We start from the raw sequence: 12,771 nt of genomic DNA, 5'->3' as shown, positions 1-12,771 counted from the left end.
CAATACACAGACACACACACACACACACACACACACACACACACACACACACACACACACACACACACACACACACACACACACACACACACACGACACTGCAATCCTTTAAGCACAACACTCCATTAATCATATCTCACGAAGCCTTGCAAATGGCAGGCAGTACAAACAGAGGGAGGATCTTAGGTCTGTGGCAGTAGTACCAGGAGGGAGAGAAGACTTGCCCGTATGAAGTTATCACACTTGAATGTTGTTTATAAAAAGTTGCGTAGAGGTCAGTTTAAAACTATGAAATTGAATCTGATTGAAGTGTGCAGAGACTCCTTTTTCTCTCGGCTTAAAGAATGTCAGAAAAAGTTTAAGACTCCCACTAGATTAGTTTTACTGAGTAACACAGGATGTAAACCTACTGTACCAGGTATTCCCGTTTTTTGCCAAAATATACTGTGAAACCATGTGTTTTTGGAACACTTCACATGTGATGAATTTTCACATGTGGATTTTCATGTGTGATCAATTTTCACGTGAATATGTTGATACATTTTCACATGAATATGTTTCACATGTGATGCCCTGCAAACACAAGTTGGTCATTAGGATACACACACAAACAGTGTTTTTAACACACAGTGTTTAACTTATATATTTGACTATATTGTGTATGAATATACAATAATTATTATTCAACATGTCCTTACCTGGGATTTGTACTCACAACTTCATGGTTCATACTGTAGCATTCCAACCTTCCTGCTATGCCACCATGTGTGTGTCAATAACTGATTTCATTTTTATTCCTACACATTGGAGTTAAATAAAGTAAATCCCAGCTTTGTTAAAAATACACTCAGGAAAAACAATTATATTTTTCATAGTGATTCAGGAGTAAAATATAAACAGAATAATATGCCCCACCAACATTAGACAACTTTACAGAAAACCCCTGAAATCGCAGAAAAAATTATATTAAACCAATGATGAAAATATAGTCAGATTAACTGATATTAAAATATAACTGCAGATGGCACTTATTTTGCTAAGTGTAAATCCCATCATACTGAAAAGTCAGTACTAAGTGGGTTCGATTCCCACGGGGGGCCAGTACAAAAAAATGCATGAAATGAAAATGAAACGTATGAAACGTATGTATTCACTACTGTAAGTCGCTCTGGATAAGAGCATCTGCTAAATGACTAAAATGTAAAAGTAAATCATGTCAAACGTAATCATATTCTCATTAATTAAAGCTTTTTACAATATTTTAACTGAACAGCGTACAATTTACAGTGGGGCCCGAAATTAGAAAGTTATAAAGGGTCAAAGATCATAACCAAATATAGTGGGAGGTTAGCATGTCTTGGGGGTATGATCTTTGAACTGCTGTTACTTTATCACTCATCATTATTCACGATTCATTCAGGATAATCCGTAATCATGGTAGCTAGCATCTACATTAATGTAGAAGTTTTTAAAAACATATTATATTCTTACATACAATAAAAGTGACTCCGAAATGACACAATACATTATTTATCATTTATCTCTATTGGGCACAAAATTATCTGAAACACAACCTAAACGAACAGGAAAAGCATGATGTAGTTGTTGCATTCTGGGAATATGGGACCAAATACTACACTTCTGACTACTTTATTTATAAGAATCTTTAGGGGTGTCAATAATTTTGACCACTACATTTTTGAGAAAAAAAAGATGACTTGTTAAACAAAATCTCTTTCTCTTAGCAATTGTGTTAGTATAAAATAATATAATTCCCCCATCTTTTTGAGCATAAAATATAGCTCAGTATTTGAATTATTTATTTTGCACAGTCACTATTACACAGTCATTACTTAAGGTTCTGTGGATAACTCTTGCCTGGTAAAGAACCATTGAGTTAAGTGTGGGCTTCTTGACATGGCATCTGTAGTTCTTCAGAATTCTGAAAGGTTCTTGAAATGTATGGAAGCCGGTAGTTATGTGAAATGTTTGTTCCAGTTTAGATGTTTAAAGGAGTTTAATATCTTAGTCTTCCCAACCCTGGCCGTCAATTCTGAATGCAGGTTACGGAAATAAAGAAATTCAAAATGTCGGATATCCCCACTTGGGCTGGATTCCAATAGGGATTACACATCACTTTGCAGCCAGCATAATGTGACTTTCAGGCCTCATGTGGCCTGTAAACTATGAGTTTCAAGCCATTGTATTAGGGTTAAACTAGGCCCTCAAAAGTAGGCCTTATAAAATAGGTGTTGTATTGTCTTAAATAATTACATTTTAATGAAAACATATTCACATAGGATCTTGATTGGTGAAGGCCACAGGACTGCAAATGAATGAATGCAACAACCATGTCTCTTTTTCCAGTGTACTGTATGCTTGGCAGTTAATGAGGGAAGAAAAGGACTGCGTCCCAAATGGCACCCTATTCCCTAAGAGTACATACTGTAACTGTTGACCAGGGCCCATAGTGCTATGGTCAAATGTAGTGTTCAATATAGGGAATATAATGCCATTTTGGACACAGTCAAGGAGTGCAGTTCTCTGGCTATACAGCAGTACAACCCAGAGGTTGTACAATAGAGGCGGCCCGCTCTACCATACTTTGCCCTTCTAAATCAAATATTTTAATATTGATAATTTATTTTTATCACAAAATACAAACCCAAACACACCCTAATATATAGGACTCTCAATCAAAGGCAAAGAGACAACACCTGCCTTCAATTGAGAGTCCCAACCCCAATTAACTAAACATAGAAACAGATTCACTAGACAAAACATAGAAATACATGAATATGACACAGTGCCCAAAAACCCCGGAATACATAAATCAAATGCCCTTCTACAACAACCACCACCCCGAACCACATAAAACAAATACCCTCTGCCACGTCCTGACCAAACTACAATAACAATTAACCCTTATACTGGTCAGGACGTGACAGCTGTATTGGTGTGTATTCTCCAAAAAGTAGTTATTCTAGGGCAAATCTAAAAGTATTTACTTGAATACAGGTTTCTCCAGAGACATAATATTAAGTTACATATACCACAAGAGGGTGGAGGGGGATCTGTATCAGTGATGGTTATAAGTAGGTATGACCGTGTACAAAATAAAATTACCTTGCATAAATGCTTAGTTGCAGTCAAAACAAATCATAGAAGTCAGTCAGTGGTATGAATACTTGGTTATACAGAAACCAGTGGTATGAATAACTGTTATACAGAAACCAGCTACCCTCTATATCACAATGCACACCTAGATATATGTTAATGAGCCAGACACTCTTTCCCCGCCCACAACATTTTCCCACAATACACCATAACCTCTCTAGGGTAGGGGGCAGTATTTGCACGGCCGGATAAAAAAACGTACCCGATTTAATCTGGTTATTACTACTGCCCAGAAACTAGAATATGCATATAATTGCTTGATTTGGATAGAAAACACCCTAAAGTTTCTAAAACTGTTTGAATGGTGTCTGTGAGTATAACAGAACTCATATGGCAGGCAAAAACCTGAGAAGATTCCTTACAGGAAGTGCCCTCTCTGACCATTTGGCCTTCTACACTCTCTTTATTGAAAACTGAGGATCTCTGCTGTAACGTGACACTTCCTACGGCTCCCATAGGCTCTCAGAAGGCGGCAAAACGTTGAATGATGACTTTGCAGGCCATGGCTGAAAAACAGTAGCGCATTTGGATAGTGGTCGATCAGAGAACAATGAGACTGGGGGCGCGTGCACGAGCCGACACCATGTTTTTATTTTTTCGTCTTTGAACGAAAACAGGGTTTCCCAGTCGGAATATTATCGCTTTTTTACGAGAAAAATCGCATAAAAATTTATTTTAAATAGCGGTTGACATGCTTCGAAGTACGGTAATGGAATATTTCAATTTTTTTTGTCACGAAACGCGTCGGTCGCGTCACCCTTCGTCACCCTTCGGATAGTGTCTTGAACACACGAACAAAACAGAGGATATTTGAACATAACTATGGATTATTTTGAACCAAACCAACATTTGTTATTGAAGTAGAAGTCCTGGGAGTGCATTCTGACAAAGAACAGAAAAGGTAATCCAATTTTTCTTATAGTAAATCTGAGTTTGGTGAGGGCCAAACTTGGTGGGTGTCAAAATAGCTAGCCCGTGATGGCGAGCTATCTACTCAGAATATTGCAAAATGTGCTTTTGCCGAAAAGCTATTTTAAAATCGGACATAGCGATTGCACAAAGGAGTTCTGTATCTATAATTGTTAAAATGATTGTTATGTTTTTTGTGAACGTTTATCGTGAGTTATTTAGTAAATTCACCGGAAGTTTGCGGAGGGTATGCTAGTTCTGAACGTCACATGCTAATGTAAAAAGCTGGTTTTTGATATAAATATGAACTTGATTGAACAAAACATGCATGTATTGTATAAGATAATGTCCTAAGAGTGTCATCTGATGAAGATCATCAAAGGTTAGTGCTGCATTTAGCTGTGGTTTGGGTTTATGTGACATTATATGCTAGCTTGAAAAATGGGTGTCTGATTATTTCTGGCTGGGTACTCTGCTGACATAATCTAATGTTTTGCTTTCGTTGTAAAGCCTTTTTGAAATTGGACAGTGTGGTTAGATTAACGAGAGTCTTGTCTTTAAAATGGTGTAAAATAGTCATATGTTTCAGAAATTGAAGTAATAGCATTTCTAAGGTATTTGAATATCGCGCCACGGGATTCCACTGGCTGTTGAGTAGGTGGGACGATTTCGTCCCACATACCCTAGAGAGGATAATGAATTCTGTATAACACATTTATAGCTTACTGTGCATTCTACAGTGTTTTTACTGTTAAAATTACAAAAACGTCTTACAGTTTGGGTCGTGTACTCTAAATAGCCCAAAGCGGGCAGCCTGCACCCATCTCTCTCTCTCGCACGCATGCACGCACGCACGCATGCACGCACACACACACAGACAGACACACACACACACACACACACACACACACACACACACACAATCAAAGTGGATACTCTAAACCGGTTCCTGTGGCAGAGCTAGGGGAGGCTGAGAGCAGTGTCGGGTGTGCCTTGTGCATTTGTCAGTCAGGCAGCGACCTAGCGGTATAGCAGTGAGTGTGTGTGGCAGGACAGGACAGGAGATGACTGATTCATGGGCTATGTGGATGAATCCTGTGTGTGCGTGTGTGTGTGTGTGTGTGTGTGTGTGGAATGTGTATCCTCTCTCTAGCTAGAGCAGAGCAACAGACAGTGTCTGGGCTGACAGATCGGCAGAGGAACGCAGGGCTGTGTATTGGCCAGGCTCTATCAGAACAACCACAGGCTACTGTCTTACTGTCTCCACCCTCACTTACTATTAATACAGCCACCTGGAACAGCAGTGGAATACTTAGGCATGAGGAGTTTGTGTGTGTGTGTACCTTACAGGGATTTCTACTTCAGTTCTTCTATGGCAATGATCATATACTGTACACTGTAGAGATAGACCTATATGATTTGACAGTGCCAAACTCTATTTGATACCTTAGGCTTGGCCTAAAGAGCCCGCCATGTAAATATCAGTGCCAAATCTTAAAAATGTTTCATTTGATTTGACAGTCTTCCTCTCTAAACCATGTTCTAAAATGCCCAAGGAATACAATACTTTTCTGTGCATTGCTAGAGTACAGTTAGAAACCACAGTAGAAACCACATAAACAGGACTATACTTAGAAGCGGTTAACAATCAAAAGTTGAATGAACAGAGTTCACCTTAGTACAAGTTAAAGATGAACTGTTTCCCCTTCTGATAATTCTACTTGGACAGATGAAGAATGATGAGGAGACCAATGTAATAAACTTCTCACCTCTCTTCATCCCTGACAGGTAGACAGGTACCTAACCCTCCTCCTCCCTCCATTCTCCACACCTCTACACCTGTCAGCTAACCGTTTCCCAAATGCCACCTCCAATTACTTTAGATATTACTAATGATTACACATTGTGTGAAAATGCTAATCTAAGTGAGAGGGAATGATGACAAAGAGCTGCGAGTCAGTCGTACCATGACTAATGATGTCTGGAATTAAGCGGTGCACTTTCCATGGGTGTCTTGGAGTGGCAACGATTGATTGCGTCCCAAATAGCACCCTATTCCCTAGATAATGCATTACTTTTGACCAGAGCCCTATGGACTCTGGTCAAAAGTAGTGCACTATATAGGGAATACGAAGCCATTTGAGAAGCAGACATTTTAATTACACCTCCTTTCTGTCTAACTGCTGGGTGACCTTTTGTCAAGACCTGGACAGAAGTCAATTATTATGATGGTATGCTATCTCCATTTCTCATAGGGTAGTAGAACACCTGCAGATAGGTCAGTTATATAGAAATGGCAAATTGTCAAAAGGTCATTAGAAGACTAATTAGCAGGCTGGAAAAGTTAGAGATCAACAATGTCCAAATGCATTATTGATAATATTGCATGAGTTAATTATTTGATACCTTCTCATTAAATTGTGTCTGTATGCATGCAATTGATGTTAGCGAAAATGTTCTAAGTACTAACTTACTTAACTAAAGCAAAGGATTGGTTTCCTTGACACAGTTTGTCTAGTCCTGGGCTAAAATGCTAAATCACCTGAGAATCTGTGTCTGGGAAACCGCCCCACAGTGATTCACAATGGAGTGATCAAGCACTATTTTTTTAGATTTTATTTCATGACATCTAAGGAGAATTATGATGAATACATGCACCCTGTGTCTGCCGTGGCCTAAACCACCACCCACCCCACAGATGCATTCAACTGCTGTTTCTACCAGGAATTACTCTTTGGAGTCTATTTGTCTTTAGTAATTACAATTAAAAAATATACTCTCTGTAATTATCACTTGGCCATCCACCTAGCGCCCGACATTGCAGTCAAGCCAATCATGTTAAGTTAACATGAACACAAATCCACTTTAAAGGGGGTTGATTATTTAGGTCTGGCCAGATCAAACAGATAGGAGAATGAGAGACCCCATCTGTGGCCGTGACGTCATCGGAACCCCGCAGGAGAGGGGGATGAAGGGGGGAAGATGGAGATTGAGGAGAGGAGGGGGGGATAGGGTCATGGCCCATTCCCAAGGTTCAGCAAGAACGTCATGCCAGGCAAATGTCCCAAATAGCACTGTACTCCCTATGTAGTACACTACTTTTGACCATGGCCCATAGGGCTCTAGTCAAAAGTAGTGCACTATACAGGGAATACAGTCATGGCCCCTTCCCGAGGTTCAACAGGGGAACCATGCCAGGTCTTCCACAGGGCCCATGAAGCCAGTGGTACACATGCACACGCACGCAACTGTCACACCCTGATCTGTTTCACCTGTCTTTGTGCTTGTCTCCACCCCCCTCCAGGTGTTGCCCATCTTCCCTATTATCCCCAGTGTATCTATACCTGTGTTCTTTGTTTGTCTATTGCCAGTTCGTCTTGTCTCGTCAAGCCTACCAGCGGTTTTCCCATTTTTTCCTCTAGTCCCTGTTTTCTAGTTTTCCCAGTTTTGACCATTCCGCCTGCCCTGACCCTGAGCCTGCCTGCCATTCTGTACCTTTCAGACTCTGTTCTAGATTACTGACCTCTGCTTGCCCTGTACCTGACGTTTGCCTGCCCCGTTTTTGTAATAAACTTTTGTTACTTCGAACTGTCTGCATCTGGGTCTTCTGAGCCGTGATACACAGACACATGCGCAGAGTAGTGTCACATGGGATTAACTTGATAAATGGAAGAGGGGAAGAAAATGAGAGGGGAGGGAGAGTTGGTAGGACAGAAGTCAACTATTTACACATCAAGAGAGCAATCAGGATATTTTGCTTGTTGGTGTTGTGTATGGCCTAAATATACTACATGTGGAGACCTGCTCGGCCAACATCTCAATCCAAAATAATGGGCATTAATAAGGAGTTGGTCCCTCTTTCCTGCTGTAACAACCTCCTCTCTTCTGGGAAGATTTCCACTAGATGTTGGAACATTGCTGCGGGAACTTACTTCCATTCAGCCACAAGAGCATTAGTGAGGTCGGGCACTGATGTTGGGCGATTAGGCCTGGCTCACAGTCGACATTCCAATTCATCCCAAAGGTGTTCCATGGAGTTGAGGTCAGGGCTCTGTGAAGGCCAGTCAAGTTCTTCCACACCGATCTCAACAAGCCATTTCTGTATGGACCTGGCTGTGTGCACGGGGACATTGTCATGCTGAAACAGGAAAGGGCCTTCCCCAAACAGTTGCCACAACGTTGGAAGCACAGAATCGTTGAGAATGTCATTGTATGGTGTAGTGTTAAGATTTCCCTTTATTGGAAATAAGGGGCCAAGCCCGAACCATGAAAAACAGCCCCAGACCATGATTCCTCCTCCTCCACCAAACTTTACAGTTGGCACTATGCATTGGGGCAGATTCGTCCGTCGGACTGCCAGATGGTGAAGCGTGCTTCATCACTCCAGAGAACGTGTTTCCACTGCTCAAGAGTCCAATGGCAGCGAGCTTTACACCACTAAAGCCGACGCTTGGCATTGCATATATCTTAGGCTTTTGTGCAGCTGCTCTGCCATGGAAACCCATTTCATGAAGCTCCTGACGAACAGTTATTGTTCAGAACAGTTCTTGTGCTGACGTTGCTTCCAGAGGCAGTTTGGAACTCGGTAGCGAGTGTTGCAATGGAGGACAGACGATTTTTACGTTCTACTTGCTTCAGCACTCGGCGTTCTGTGAGCTTGTGTGGCTTACCACTTCGCGGCTGAGCCTTTGTTGCTCCGAGACGTTTACACTTCACAATAACAGTACTTACAGTTGACCGGGGAAGCTCTAGCAGGGCAGTAATTTGATTAACTGATTTCTTGAAAAGGTAACATCCTATGATGGTGCCATGTTGAAAGTCACTGAGCTCTTCAGTAAGGCCATTCTTTCTGCCAATGTTTGTCTATGGAGATTGCATGGCTGTGTACTCGATTTTTTTACACCGGTCAGCAATGGGTGTGGCTGAAATTGCCAGATTCACAAATTTGAAGGGGTGTCCACATACTTTTGTATATACAGTATAGTGTATTTATGAGTGTTGTGCCTGTGTTTAAGCTGTCACATAGTCATATATAGTAATGGGTCTCTCTCTCTGTGTCCAAAAGCCACAAGGCTGAAGAAACTAATTTGAAATTCAACTTTCCCCCATAGACATATTCTAAGTTATAATAAATACAGTTGAGCAAACATAATTATCTTCATGACTCAGTCCTGAATTGATATCAAAACAGTGTGAATAAATCTGTTTTAGTTAGTGAATGCACTCTACTCTATCTCCACTTAGACTAAATATAGCTTGAGTACAGAGGTTTTCCAGCCAAAAAGATAAACTTTTACACAAATAAAAGACATTGCAGTCCCTCTCAGAGATGAGACTGTGTACTGTAGTTCTGTAGTCAGGAGTTGCAGTACTATCTATCAATACACTGCACTGACACATACACACTCCTCTCCTCTCTAACACTTCCTCTGCATTGTTGAAATCCACCTCACTGCAGTCCTATCTGGGCTTTTATCTCCGTGACATGTCTTGGCACTGACATCTACATGAAAGTCTTCTCTGGGAATATTCTGCAGTGATAGGGAATGTCTTACTGCTCAGGAGAAAGAAGAGAGGGGGATCCCACTGAAAAGGAAGGAGACCTCATCTGATGAGTCTGCCTAGTGTGGCATACTGCCTAATTCTAAACCACTTCTCACACTGCAGTGAGTGGAAGGTAGGCTGTGTCCTTAATTGCACCCTATTTCCTAATAGTGCACTACTTTTGACCAGAGCATTATGGACCCTGTCCAAAAGTAGTGCACTGTTCAAAAGCAATGCACTATATAGGGACGCGACCGTAGAGTAGAAGGATATGAGCAGCTGAGATATGTCCTCTGATTCATCGTGGCTAGAGTGTCCGTGGGTATTACTACCAACACATTTCCCCATGAACGCTGTGATACTCGTAAAGAGTCCAAGTGGAGGTGATAACTACTTTATTTACTATTCAAATGCTATATTTGTTTTGTGTTAAATAAAAACAAGCCTTAGGCCAAAATAAGCAAAGTTGTGAAAGCATTTATGAATGATGAATGAGACATTTTTTTACATTAGAGATGGGGCTTAAGTAAAAAGGCTGCTTACAAAGTACTTTAATAACTGAAACTTTTACCTCATTTATCTTAAACAAAAATCCCCTAATAAATGCTAATTGTTGACAATTGGTGCAGAATTAATCTGGCAACATGTCTGTGTGAATAAATTGTATCATTACTACCTCAGACTTGCACTGGGGGAGCAGTACTTACACTGCATTACAATCCATTTAGTTCATTCAATGTGTAAGCCCCAAATGGCACCCTATTCCCTATATAGTGCACTACTTTTGACCGAGACCCATATGGCTATGGTCTAAAGTAATGCACTGTTCAGGGAACAGGGTGCCATTTGGGATGCAATCAATGTCTTATTTTCTGTCCTGCTACTTCAGCAGGCATGTTAAACTGCATGTGCATCACGTTTGGCTATTTTAATTCCTGATGTTATTCAAATAATTACAACAGCAACACATGCATGCAACCCTTAAAAAATGTATGTTGAATTAACACATATCACGCAACGGTGACTTACAAAACCTCAATATCAATATTGTAACTGTCTTCCTTTGTGTGTCACCATGGCATGAGAAAAGGAGAAAAGGAGGACAGAATTTGTCTGTCATTTTCAGGTAGGGCTATTGAAGCAGAACATATTCCTTTTGACCTACATAGGAGCTCTGGCAAAGAGGAAGGTTAACGCTCCAACACCTCGCTACCACAGTCATGTGATCATTAGTGTCCGTCCATATACTACGGCTGCTGCTGAGTGCTTTTATGCCAGGTCTCTGGTGAAATCGTGCGGAGAGATGTATGGGGCAGCCCATTTTTCAAGGCTTGTGCCAAAGTGCCTATTTTATGCAATGGATGACCCCCTCACTTTGTCCCCTGTGTCTCTTTGTCTCTCTCTCTTGCTCTCCGTTTCCCTCTCTCTCATTCTCTCCATATCTCTCTCGCACCCTCTCTCTCTCCATCTATCTCTCTCCAGCTGTATAGATGTGAGACGTGAAGATGGGAAATTGGAGCAGGGTCATGGCTGGAGCATCAACATCTCTCCTTTCATCATCACCACACTGAGAAATAAAGGTTTAGATTTGTTCTTAACGGTGTACAACCACTTGTGTGGTACCCTATAAGGTCATCTTTTGTACACTATACTGTATATACGAAAGTATGTGCACACCCGTTGAAATTAGTGGATTTGTCTATTTCAGCCACACCTGTTGCTAACAGGTGTATAAAATCGAGCACACAGCCATGCAATCTCCATAGACAAACATTGGCAGTAGAATGACTTTACTGAAGAGCTCAGTGACTTTTTCAGTGACTTTCTCACATGTCAGTTTGTCAAATTTCTGCCCAGCTAGAGCTGCCTCGGTCAACTGTAAGTACAAATTGGAAACGGCTAGGAGCAACAAGCTCACAGAACGGGACCACCGTCTGTCCTTGGTTGCAACACTTACTACCAAGTTCCAAATTGCCTCTGGAAGCAACGTCAGCACAATAGCTGTTCGTCGGGAGCTTCATGAAATGGGTTTCCATGGCCAAGCAGCCGCACACAAACCTAAGATCATCATGAGCAATGCCAAGAGTTGGCTGGAGTGCTGTAAAGCTCACCGCCATTGGACTCAGTAGCTGTGGTAACGCGTTCTCTGGAGTGATGAATCACACTTCACCATCTTGCAGTCCGACGGATGAATCTGGGTTAGGCAGATGCCAGGAGAACGCTACCTGCCCCAATGCATAGTGCCAACTGTAAAGTTTGGTGGAGGAGGAATAATGGTCTGGGGCTGTTTTTCAAGGTTCGGGCTTGGCCCCTTAGTTCCAGTGAAGGGAAATATTAATGCTACAGCATACAATGACATTCTAGGCAATTCTGTGCTTCCAACTTTGTGTTAACAGTTTGGGGAAGGCCCATTCCTGTTTCAGCATGACAATGCCCCTGTGCACAAAGCGAGGTCCATATAGAAATCAGTGCCCAACCTCACTAATGCTCGTGGCTGAGTGAAAGCAAGTCACTGAAGCAGAGTTCCAACATCAAGTGGAAAGCTTTCCCAGAAGAGTGGAGGATGTTATAGCAGCAAAGGGGGAACAACTCCATATTAATGCCCATGATTTTGGAATGAAATGTTCGACAACACATGACTTTTGGTCATGTAGTGTATTAGCGTTTCATTTTTCATTATTATGGCTAGCTAAGTCTTCAGCCAGCATGGAACAAAAGCTGTGAAGGGGTCGTTCAAAACTCTGACGCAGTTGTCAAGTCAACACATGCTCTGAACCGCATCACAAGCGACATGAGAAACAAGAGATGTATACACAAAAAATTATATCATTGATCAAATTAAATCTAATTTTATTAGTCACATGCGACAAATACAACAGGTGTAGACCTTACAGTGCTTACTTACAATCTAACCAACAAATGCAGGTAAAAAATGTTTTACGGATAAGAAGAGATAAAAGTAACAAGTAGCTAATGAGCAGCAGTAAAATAACAATAGTGAGAGTACATACAACATACAGGGGGTAACCTATATAGAGTCAATATGCGGGGACACCGGTTAGTTGAGGTAGTATGTACATGTAGGTAGAGTTATTAAAGTGACTATGCATAGATGACAACAGAAAGTAGCAGTGGTGAAAA

This window comes from Salmo trutta, chromosome 2 (genome assembly GCF_901001165.1).
Source record: "Salmo trutta chromosome 2, fSalTru1.1, whole genome shotgun sequence".
Taxonomy (NCBI): domain Eukaryota; kingdom Metazoa; phylum Chordata; class Actinopteri; order Salmoniformes; family Salmonidae; genus Salmo; species Salmo trutta.
This window is presented reverse-complemented; position numbering follows the sequence as displayed.